General features: G+C 56.1%; 16 non-coding genes and 2 pseudogenes across 16 annotated transcripts; all 18 read right to left on the bottom strand.

The window, feature by feature from the left end:
- Window positions 1-409: 409 nt before the first annotated feature.
- Window positions 410-601, bottom strand: LOC125725905 (U2 spliceosomal RNA). The gene has a single exon (XR_007387747.1). It is a non-coding gene; the product is annotated as a U2 spliceosomal RNA (small nuclear RNA).
- A 197-nt stretch (window positions 602-798) lies between these two features.
- On the bottom strand, window positions 799-912 carry LOC125725713 (U5 spliceosomal RNA). The gene has a single exon (XR_007387560.1). It is a non-coding gene; the product is annotated as a U5 spliceosomal RNA (small nuclear RNA).
- A 426-nt stretch (window positions 913-1,338) lies between these two features.
- Window positions 1,339-1,563, bottom strand: LOC125726080 (U2 spliceosomal RNA; annotated as a pseudogene).
- A 1,687-nt stretch (window positions 1,564-3,250) lies between these two features.
- LOC125726083 (U2 spliceosomal RNA) lies at window positions 3,251-3,360 on the bottom strand (annotated as a pseudogene).
- Window positions 3,361-3,557: 197 nt separating this feature from the next.
- LOC125725712 (U5 spliceosomal RNA) lies at window positions 3,558-3,671 on the bottom strand. Its single transcript, XR_007387559.1, has one exon. It is a non-coding gene; the product is annotated as a U5 spliceosomal RNA (small nuclear RNA).
- A 425-nt stretch (window positions 3,672-4,096) lies between these two features.
- On the bottom strand, window positions 4,097-4,288 carry LOC125725745 (U2 spliceosomal RNA). The gene has a single exon (XR_007387590.1). It is a non-coding gene; the product is annotated as a U2 spliceosomal RNA (small nuclear RNA).
- A 197-nt stretch (window positions 4,289-4,485) lies between these two features.
- On the bottom strand, window positions 4,486-4,599 carry LOC125725711 (U5 spliceosomal RNA). The gene has a single exon (XR_007387558.1). It is a non-coding gene; the product is annotated as a U5 spliceosomal RNA (small nuclear RNA).
- Window positions 4,600-5,025: 426 nt separating this feature from the next.
- On the bottom strand, window positions 5,026-5,217 carry LOC125725962 (U2 spliceosomal RNA). The gene has a single exon (XR_007387803.1). It is a non-coding gene; the product is annotated as a U2 spliceosomal RNA (small nuclear RNA).
- A 199-nt stretch (window positions 5,218-5,416) lies between these two features.
- On the bottom strand, window positions 5,417-5,530 carry LOC125725710 (U5 spliceosomal RNA). Its single transcript, XR_007387557.1, has one exon. It is a non-coding gene; the product is annotated as a U5 spliceosomal RNA (small nuclear RNA).
- A 427-nt stretch (window positions 5,531-5,957) lies between these two features.
- On the bottom strand, window positions 5,958-6,149 carry LOC125726017 (U2 spliceosomal RNA). Its single transcript, XR_007387856.1, has one exon. It is a non-coding gene; the product is annotated as a U2 spliceosomal RNA (small nuclear RNA).
- A 197-nt stretch (window positions 6,150-6,346) lies between these two features.
- LOC125725709 (U5 spliceosomal RNA) lies at window positions 6,347-6,460 on the bottom strand. The gene has a single exon (XR_007387556.1). It is a non-coding gene; the product is annotated as a U5 spliceosomal RNA (small nuclear RNA).
- Window positions 6,461-6,886: 426 nt separating this feature from the next.
- On the bottom strand, window positions 6,887-7,078 carry LOC125725961 (U2 spliceosomal RNA). The gene has a single exon (XR_007387802.1). It is a non-coding gene; the product is annotated as a U2 spliceosomal RNA (small nuclear RNA).
- A 199-nt stretch (window positions 7,079-7,277) lies between these two features.
- Window positions 7,278-7,391, bottom strand: LOC125725708 (U5 spliceosomal RNA). Its single transcript, XR_007387555.1, has one exon. It is a non-coding gene; the product is annotated as a U5 spliceosomal RNA (small nuclear RNA).
- Window positions 7,392-7,818: 427 nt separating this feature from the next.
- LOC125726016 (U2 spliceosomal RNA) lies at window positions 7,819-8,010 on the bottom strand. Its single transcript, XR_007387855.1, has one exon. It is a non-coding gene; the product is annotated as a U2 spliceosomal RNA (small nuclear RNA).
- Window positions 8,011-8,209: 199 nt separating this feature from the next.
- Window positions 8,210-8,323, bottom strand: LOC125725781 (U5 spliceosomal RNA). Its single transcript, XR_007387626.1, has one exon. It is a non-coding gene; the product is annotated as a U5 spliceosomal RNA (small nuclear RNA).
- Window positions 8,324-8,750: 427 nt separating this feature from the next.
- On the bottom strand, window positions 8,751-8,942 carry LOC125725960 (U2 spliceosomal RNA). The gene has a single exon (XR_007387801.1). It is a non-coding gene; the product is annotated as a U2 spliceosomal RNA (small nuclear RNA).
- A 199-nt stretch (window positions 8,943-9,141) lies between these two features.
- Window positions 9,142-9,255, bottom strand: LOC125725707 (U5 spliceosomal RNA). Its single transcript, XR_007387554.1, has one exon. It is a non-coding gene; the product is annotated as a U5 spliceosomal RNA (small nuclear RNA).
- Window positions 9,256-9,677: 422 nt separating this feature from the next.
- On the bottom strand, window positions 9,678-9,869 carry LOC125725959 (U2 spliceosomal RNA). Its single transcript, XR_007387800.1, has one exon. It is a non-coding gene; the product is annotated as a U2 spliceosomal RNA (small nuclear RNA).
- Window positions 9,870-10,000: the final 131 nt, after the last annotated feature.

Below are 10,000 nucleotides of genomic sequence, written 5' to 3'. Positions count from 1 at the left end.
GCCGCTAGCCGGGCCTCCGTGACGCCCCCGCTCGGGGTTGAATTCTCGGGGGCGTCGCAGCCACCGGCCTCGGGGCCCCGACTCCTCCCTGTCCTCCTGGCATCTGAAAGATCAGCAATCATGTAAACAGACATGAGAGAAAATTCAAAAGGCAAAGATGACGGCCTGACTTACCTCAGCACAGCTGCCCAACCCTCAGAGAGCATATCATGACCGTGCTTTTTTTTTTTTATGATTTAAAAAAAAAAAAAAAAAAAAAAAAAAAAAAAGAAAAACGGAGGGAAGCGGGACCGGCGCACGGACAGAGTCGGTCCCTCACGACACCGGCTGATCGCCTGACAAGCGGCGCAGGCTCTCGGTCTGATAAGCGGAACACCGATCAGCTCTGTCTTTCAACAGCAGGGGGCAGTAGAGGTGCACCGTTCCCAGAAACACTGCAATACCGGGTCGATGCGTGGAGCGGACGGGGCAAGCCCCACTTCCGGCTCCCTGTTCCAAAAATCCGTTTAATATATGGTCCCCTCCATGGGGGACGTATCAGATATTAAACTGATAAGAACAGATACTACACTTGATCTTAGCCAAAAGGCCGAGAAGCGATGCCCGCAGACTGCGCCCCGCCGGGCTCCGGCATGCGGGACGCCGACGGAGCCGGCGCGGCTGGGTCCTCGCCAGCCTCTCTGGGAGGTGGCGCCCGGCGAGACCACGCACGATCCCAGAGGACCAGAAACACGCCACTGGGCAGATAGAGCCGGCCGCTAAGCCGGGCACAGTCTTACTTTGATACGGCGGCGGTGCAGCTCTGCTTGCGCAGAGCCTCCAAAAATACAGTGAACTCATCGCTATCCCTCTCCACGGAAATCTTTAGTAAAAGGCGAAAGATTTATACGGGATGAAGAGAGACCCGAGTCGATGCAGAGCCGTCGCTCAGCAGGTGGCCGCTAGCCGGGCCTCCGTGACGCCCCCGCTCGGGGTTGAATTCTCGGGGGCGTCGCAGCCACCGGCCTCGGGGCCCCGACTCCTCCCTGTCCTCCTGGCATCTGAAAGATCAGCAATCATGTAAACAGACATGAGAGAAAATTCAAAAGGCAAAGATGACGGCCTGCCTTACCTCAGCACAGCTGCCCACCCCTCAGAGAGCATATCATGACCGTGCTTTTTTTTTTATGATTTAAAAAAAAAAAAAAAAAAAAAAAAAAAAAAACGGAGGGAAGCGGGACCAGCGCACGGACAGAGTCGGTCCCTCACGACACCGGCTGATCGCCTGACAAGCGGCGCAGGCTCTCGCTCTGATAAGCGGAACACCGATCAGCTCTGTCTTTCAACAGCAGGGGGCAGTAGAGGTGCACCGTTCCCAGAAACACTGCAATACCGGGTCGATGCGTGGAGCGGACGGGGCAAGCTCCACTTCCGGCTCCCTGTTCCAAAAATCCGTTTAATATGTGGTCCCCTCCATGGGGGACGTATCAGATATTAAACTGATAAGAACAGATTTTTTTTTTTTTTTCATCTTTATTCAACATTTCTGCATACCATTTTAAGAACAACACATAAAACAGAAAAATACTCAACAGTTATCCGACAATAACTCAAACAGACCAACATCACTACTAAAACCACTAACCCACATCAAGCCGCACTTTCCCCTCATTAAAACATAATACAACAATATATATATTATTAAAACAATCACACAACACCCTTCACATAAAACTCTAAAAAAAATATATATAAACACTTCACAACATTATATCACACCTTAAAACAGTATTAAATACAACAATACTGCAGAAAACCTAAAATCTTTACAATGGTAAAACATCATCATCATCAGTATCCCCATTAAAGCCAAGGTCTCCCTCCGACTCTGCAGTGGCTAAGAATGACCGTTCATTAGCAAAGTCCTGCTGCACTGCGTAAAACCGTCTCTCTTGAGGGGAGACCAATACACTTTGTAAGTCCATTTGCTCTAGTGGGGAAACCGCTTCTCGGCCTAAAGCAGTGTCCTCATTCCTCCGGGCCTTCTTCCTCCTCCTGCTTTGAACAAACCTAGAGGGAGAGGTACTGCGCTTTTCAGCCACGGCCAATAGACCCTTACCTGGGGACTCCCCTGAAGCACTGGAGGCCATGGACTCCTCATCGACCCCAGCGAAGAGCTGATCCTCGGTGTTTTCCGCTCCCCTCTCGGCTCCACTATGCATCTCAGCGCAGGCCGGCAGTGCCTGCTGTCGGGCCCCGTCCACAGCCGAACACCGGGAAACGGCATCGGCCCAGGACGGTTTGCGCTGAGGGCAGCTCCGCGCCAGATGGTCCTCCCCTCTGCACAGGTTACACCGGAGGGGGCCCTTACAGTCCTTCGCCAGGTGACCGACGTCCAGGCATCTCCAGCACTTCATGGTGGTACAGGAGTCCCCGGTGTGGCCAAGGCCGTGGCACAAGCGGCAGGAGGAGGGTTGCCCAGAGTAGAAAAGGTAGCCCTTGCAACGACCTATATGAAAATAAGCTGGTGGGTGACTATAGCCGTCAGGGGAGCTAGGGTCGGGGCGCAAGCACACCCGAAACTGCCTGCGCCCAGTCCAGACACCCAGCAGATCTCTCACGTCCCTGTGCCCAGGGACCACGTCGACAAACCTGCCCAGGAAGGCAACCACCGCTTCAGCTGGCACAAAGGGGTCCAGTACGTGGACGGTGATGACTCTCCGGTCCAGCTTCCACAGGGGCTCCACGTCGTAGTGCATTCGGCGAAGCTCTTCCACCAAGCGGTTGCATGCAGCCAACATCTTCTTATAGTCCTCCTCCTTAGAGCAAGTGACGTAGAAGAAGGCTGAGGCCTTGTTGCGCTGCACGCAGATGATCTCCTCCATGGTCATACCCAGGAGACCGAAGAGAACCTCCTGAATGAACGTCAGTCTCTCAGGGAAACTCTCCGGCTCCTCCTGGAGATTCCATTTGAAGGCTGCTGAGTACCGGATGACTACGAGGGTCCTGTCTGGGCTCCCAGACATCCTGATGCTGGTGGGCAAAAAAGGTCCTCGGGAGCCAGGCAGGGAGTCGACGTGTCCTGGCTGGATGCCTAAACTAATAAAACAGCTAGAAACAAAACCCCAAGCGCACCCTGCGGGAACGGCGGTCAAGCCACCCGAACCTGCACGTTAGGCTTGCAAGGGCTACCCAAAAAAAAAACAAAGCGCTAAAAGGAGACAACAGCTAGCCCCGTGGCAGCGGCGGTCAAGCCACCTGCTGGTCACGCATTAGGTTCACTGTTGTCTCCTGTAAAAAACCTAGCAGCAAAACTCCTCCAAAAAGCACTGATAAGAACAGATACTACACTTGATCTTAGCCAAAAGGCCGAGAAGCGATGCCCGCAGACTGCGCCCCGCCGGGCTCCGGCATGCGGGACGCCGACGGAGCCGGCGCGGCTGGGTCCTCGCCAGCCTCTCTGGGAGGTGGCGCCCGGCGAGACCACGCACGATCCCAGAGGACCAGAAACACGCCACTGGGCAGATAGAGCCGGCCGCTGAGCCGGGCACAGTCTTACTTTGATACGGCGGCGGTGCAGCTCTGCTTGCGCAGAGCCTCCAAAAATACAGTGAACTCATCGCTATCCCTCTCCACGGAAATCTTTAGTAAAAGGCGAAAGATTTATACGGGATGAAGAGAGACCCGAGTCGATGCAGAGCCGTCGCTCAGCAGGTGGCCGCTAGCCGGGCCTCCGTGACGCCCCCGCTCGGGGTTGAATTCTCGGGGGCGTCGCAGCCACCGGCCTCGGGGCCCCGACTCCTCCCTGTCCTCCTGGCATCTGAAAGATCAGCAATCATGTAAACAGACATGAGAGAAAATTCAAAAGGCAAAGATGACGGCCTGCCTTACCTCAGCACAGCTGCCCAACCCTCAGAGAGCATATCATGACCGTGCTTTTTTTTTTTTATGATTTAAAAAAAAAAAAAAAAAAAAAAGAAAAACGGAGGGAAGCGGGACCGGCGCACGGACAGAGTCGGTCCCTCACGACACCGGCTGATCGCCTGACAAGCGGCGCAGGCTCTCGGTCTGATAAGCGGAACACCGATCAGCTCTGTCTTTCAACAGCAGGGGGCAGTAGAGGTGCACCGTTCCCAGAAACACTGCAATACCGGGTCGATGCGTGGAGCGGACGGGGCAAGCCCCACTTCCGGCTCCCTGTTCCAAAAATCTGTTTAATATGTGGTCCCCTCCATGGGGGACGTATCAGATATTAAACTGATAAGAACAGATACTACACTTGATCTTAGCCAAAAGGCCGAGAAGCGATGCCCGCAGACTGCGCCCCGCCGGGCTCCGGCATGCGGGACGCCGACGGAGCCGGCGCGGCTGGGTCCTCGCCAGCCTCTCTGGGAGGTGGCGCCCGGCGAGACCACGCACGATCCCAGAGGACCAGAAACACGCCACTGGGCAGATAGAGCCGGCCGCTAAGCCGGGCACAGTCTTACTTTGATACGGCGGCGGTGCAGCTCTGCTTGCGCAGAGCCTCCAAAAATACAGTGAACTCATCGCTATCCCTCTCCACGGAAATCTTTAGTAAAAGGCGAAAGATTTATACGGGATGAAGAGAGACCCGAGTCGATGCAGAGCCGTCGCTCAGCAGGTGGCCGCTAGCCGGGCCTCCGTGACGCCCCCGCTCGGGGTTGAATTCTCGGGGGCGTCGCAGCCACCGGCCTCGGGGCCCCGACTCCTCCCTGTCCTCCTGGCATCTGAAAGATCAGCAATCATGTAAACAGACATGAGAGAAAATTCAAAAGGCAAAGATGACGGCCTGCCTTACCTCAGCACAGCTGGCCAACCCTCAGAGAGCATATCATGACCGTGCTTTTTTTTTTTATGATTTAAAAAAAAAAAAAACAAAAAAAAAGAAAAACGGAGGGAAGCGGGACCGGCGCACGGACAGAGTCGGTCCCTCACGACACCGGCTGATCGCCTGACAAGCGGCGCAGGCTCTCGCTCTGATAAGCGGAACACCGATCAGCTCTGTCTTTCAACAGCAGGGGGCAGTAGAGGTGCACCGTTCCCAGAAACACTGCAATACCGGGTCGATGCGTGGAGCGGACGGGGCAAGCCCCACTTCCGGCTCCCTGTTCCAAAAATCCGTTTAATATGTGGTCCCCTCCATGGGGGACGTATCAGATATTAAACTGATAAGAACAGATACTACACTTGATCTTAGCCAAAAGGCCGAGAAGCGATGCCCGCAGACTGCGCCCCGCCGGGCTCCGGCATGCGGGACGCCGACGGAGCCGGCGCGGCTGGGTCCTCGCCAGCCTCTCTGGGAGGTGGCGCCCGGCGAGACCACGCACGATCCCAGAGGATCCCAGAAACACGCCACTGGGCAGATAGAGCCGGCCGCTAAGCCGGGCACAGTCTTACTTTGATACGGCGGCGGTGCAGCTCTGCTTGCGCAGAGCCTCCAAAAATACAGTGAACTCATCGCTATCCCTCTCCACGGAAATCTTTAGTAAAAGGCGAAAGATTTATACGGGATGAAGAGAGACCCGAGTCGATGCAGAGCCGTCGCTCAGCAGGTGGCCGCTAGCCGGGCCTCCGTGACGCCCCCGCTCGGGGTTGAATTCTCGGGGGCGTCGCAGCCACCGGCCTCGGGGCCCCGACTCCTCCCTGTCCTCCTGGCATCTGAAAGATCAGCAATCATGTAAACAGACATGAGAGAAAATTCAAAAGGCAAAGATGACGGCCTGCCTTACCTCAGCACAGCTGGCCAACCCTCAGAGAGCATATCATGACCGTGCTTTTTTTTTTTTATGATTTAAAAAAAAAAAAAAAAAAAAAAAAGAAAAACGGAGGGAAGCGGGACCGGCGCACGGACAGAGTCGGTCCCTCACGACACCGGCTGATCGCCTGACAAGCGGCGCAGGCTCTCGCTCTGATAAGCGGAACACCGATCAGCTCTGTCTTTCAACAGCAGGGGGCAGTAGAGGTGCACCGTTCCCAGAAACACTGCAATACCGGGTCGATGCGTGGAACGGACGGGGCAAGCCCCACTTCCGGCTCCCTGTTCCAAAAATCCGTTTAATATGTGGTCCCCTCCATGGGGGACGTATCAGATATTAAACTGATAAGAACAGATACTACACTTGATCTTAGCCAAAAGGCCGAGAAGCGATGCCCGCAGACTGCGCCCCGCCGGGCTCCGGCATGCGGGACGCCGACGGAGCCGGCGCGGCTGGGTCCTCGCCAGCCTCTCTGGGAGGTGGCGCCCGGCGAGACCACGCACGATCCCAGAGGACCAGAAACACGCCACTGGGCAGATAGAGCCGGCCGCTAAGCCGGGCACAGTCTTACTTTGATACGGCGGCGGTGCAGCTCTGCTTGCGCAGAGCCTCCAAAAATACAGTGAACTCATCGCTATCCCTCTCCACGGAAATCTTTAGTAAAAGGCGAAAGATTTATACGGGATGAAGAGAGACCCGAGTCGATGCAGAGCCGTCGCTCAGCAGGTGGCCGCTAGCCGGGCCTCCGTGACGCCCCCGCTCGGGGTTGAATTCTCGGGGGCGTCGCAGCCACCGGCCTCGGGGCCCCGACTCCTCCCTGTCCTCCTGGCATCTGAAAGATCAGCAATCATGTAAACAGACATGAGAGAAAATTCAAAAGGCAAAGATGACGGCCTGCCTTACCTCAGCACAGCTGGCCAACCCTCAGAGAGCATATCATGACCGTGCTTTTTTTTTTTATGATTTAAAAAAAAAAAAAACAAAAAAAAAGAAAAACGGAGGGAAGCGGGACCGGCGCACGGACAGAGTCGGTCCCTCACGACACCGGCTGATCGCCTGACAAGCGGCGCAGGCTCTCGCTCTGATAAGCGGAACACCGATCAGCTCTGTCTTTCAACAGCAGGGGGCAGTAGAGGTGCACCGTTCCCAGAAACACTGCAATACCGGGTCGATGCGTGGAGCGGACGGGGCAAGCCCCACTTCCGGCTCCCTGTTCCAAAAATCCGTTTAATATGTGGTCCCCTCCATGGGGGACGTATCAGATATTAAACTGATAAGAACAGATACTACACTTGATCTTAGCCAAAAGGCCGAGAAGCGATGCCCGCAGACTGCGCCCCGCCGGGCTCCGGCATGCGGGACGCCGACGGAGCCGGCGCGGCTGGGTCCTCGCCAGCCTCTCTGGGAGGTGGCGCCCGGCGAGACCACGCACGATCCCAGAGGATCCCAGAAACACGCCACTGGGCAGATAGAGCCGGCCGCTAAGCCGGGCACAGTCTTACTTTGATACGGCGGCGGTGCAGCTCTGCTTGCGCAGAGCCTCCAAAAATACAGTGAACTCATCGCTATCCCTCTCCACGGAAATCTTTAGTAAAAGGCGAAAGATTTATACGGGATGAAGAGAGACCCGAGTCGATGCAGAGCCGTCGCTCAGCAGGTGGCCGCTAGCCGGGCCTCCGTGACGCCCCCGCTCGGGGTTGAATTCTCGGGGGCGTCGCAGCCACCGGCCTCGGGGCCCCGACTCCTCCCTGTCCTCCTGGCATCTGAAAGATCAGCAATCATGTAAACAGACATGAGAGAAAATTCAAAAGGCAAAGATGACGGCCTGCCTTACCTCAGCACAGCTGGCCAACCCTCAGAGAGCATATCATGACCGTGCTTTTTTTTTTTTATGATTTAAAAAAAAAAAAAAAAAAAAAAAAGAAAAACGGAGGGAAGCGGGACCGGCGCACGGACAGAGTCGGTCCCTCACGACACCGGCTGATCGCCTGACAAGCGGCGCAGGCTCTCGCTCTGATAAGCGGAACACCGATCAGCTCTGTCTTTCAACAGCAGGGGGCAGTAGAGGTGCACCGTTCCCAGAAACACTGCAATACCGGGTCGATGCGTGGAACGGACGGGGCAAGCCCCACTTCCGGCTCCCTGTTCCAAAAATCCGTTTAATATGTGGTCCCCTCCATGGGGGACGTATCAGATATTAAACTGATAAGAACAGATACTACACTTGATCTTAGCCAAAAGGCCGAGAAGCGATGCCCGCAGACTGCGCCCCGCCGGGCTCCGGCATGCGGGACGCCGACGGAGCCGGCGCGGCTGGGTCCTCGCCAGCCTCTCTGGGAGGTGGCGCCCGGCGAGACCACGCACGATCCCAGAGGATCCCAGAAACACGCCACTGGGCAGATAGAGCCGGCCGCTAAGCCGGGCACAGTCTTACTTTGATACGGCGGCGGTGCAGCTCTGCCTGCGCAGAGCCTCCAAAAATACAGTGAACTCATCGCTATCCCTCTCCACGGAAATCTTTAGTAAAAGGCGAAAGATTTATACGGGATGAAGAGAGACCCGAGTCGATGCAGAGCCGTCGCTCAGCAGGTGGCCGCTAGCCGGGCCTCCGTGACGCCCCCGCTCGGGGTTGAATTCTCGGGGGCGTCGCAGCCACCGGCCTCGGGGCCCCGACTCCTCCCTGTCCTCCTGGCATCTGAAAGATCAGCAATCATGTAAACAGACATGAGAGAAAATTCAAAAGGCAAAGATGACGGCCTGCCTTACCTCAGCACAGCTGGCCAACCCTCAGAGAGCATATCATGACCGTGCTTTTTTTTTTATGATTTAAAAAAAAAAAAAAAAAAAAAAAAAAGAAAAACGGAGGGAAGCGGGACCGGCGCACGGACAGAGTCGGTCCCTCACGACACCGGCTGATCGCCTGACAAGCGGCGCAGGCTCTCGCTCTGATAAGCGGAACACCGATCAGCTCTGTCTTTCAACAGCAGGGGGCAGTAGAGGTGCACCGTTCCCAGAAACACTGCAATACCGGGTCGATGCGTGGAGCGGACGGGGCAAGCCCCACTTCCGGCTCCCTGTTCCAAAAATCCGTTTAATATGTGGTCCCCTCCATGGGGGACGTATCAGATATTAAACTGATAAGAACAGATACTACACTTGATCTTAGCCAAAAGGCCGAGAAGCGATGCCCGCAGACTGCGCCCCGCCGGGCTCCGGCATGCGGGACGCCGACGGAGCCGGCGCGGCTGGGTCCTCGCCAGCCTCTCTGGGAGGTGGCGCCCGGCGAGACCACGCACGATCCCAGAGGATCCCAGAAACACGCCACTGGGCAGATAGAGCCGGCCGCTAAGCCGGGCACAGTCTTACTTTGATACGGCGGCGGTGCAGCTCTGCTTGCGCAGAGCCTCCAAAAATACAGTGAACTCATCGCTATCCCTCTCCACGGAAATCTTTAGTAAAAGGCGAAAGATTTATACGGGATGAAGAGAGACCCGAGTCGATGCAGAGCCGTCGCTCAGCAGGTGGCCGCTAGCCGGGCCTCCGTGACGCCCCCGCTCGGGGTTGAATTCTCGGGGGCGTCGCAGCCACCGGCCTCGGGGCCCCGACTCCTCCCTGTCCTCCTGGCATCTGAAAGATCAGCAATCATGTAAACAGACATGAGAGAAAATTCAAAAGGCAAAGATGACGGCCTGCCTTACCTCAGCACAGCTGGCCAACCCTCAGAGAGCATATCATGACCGTGCTTTTTTTTTTTATGATTTAAAAAAAAAAAAAAAAAAAAGAAAAACGGAGGGAAGCGGGACCGGCGCACGGACAGAGTCGGTCCCTCACGACACCGGCTGATCGCCTGACAAGCGGCGCAGGCTCTCGCTCTGATAAGCGGAACACCGATCAGCTCTGTCTTTCAACAGCAGGGGGCAGTAGAGGTGCACCGTTCCCAGAAACACTGCAATACCGGGTCGATGCGTGGAGCGGACGGGGCAAGCCCCACTTCCGGCTCCCTGTTCCAAAAATCCGTTTAATATGTGGTCCCCTCCATGGGGGACGTATCAGATATTAAACTGATAAGAACAGATACTACACTTGATCTTAGCCAAAAGGCCGAGAAGCGATGCCCGCAGACTGCGCCCCGCCGGGCTCCGGCATGCGGGACGCCGACGGAGCCGGCGCGGCTGGGTCCTCGCCAGCCTCTCTGGGAGGTGGCGCCCGGCGAGACCACGCACGATCCCAGAGGATCCCAGAAA

Source organism: Brienomyrus brachyistius, unplaced genomic scaffold (assembly GCF_023856365.1).
Source record: "Brienomyrus brachyistius isolate T26 unplaced genomic scaffold, BBRACH_0.4 scaffold69, whole genome shotgun sequence".
Classification (NCBI taxonomy): domain Eukaryota; kingdom Metazoa; phylum Chordata; class Actinopteri; order Osteoglossiformes; family Mormyridae; genus Brienomyrus; species Brienomyrus brachyistius.
The sequence above is the reverse complement of the archived record's forward strand: the minus strand, read 5'-3'. Positions and strand labels throughout refer to the sequence as shown.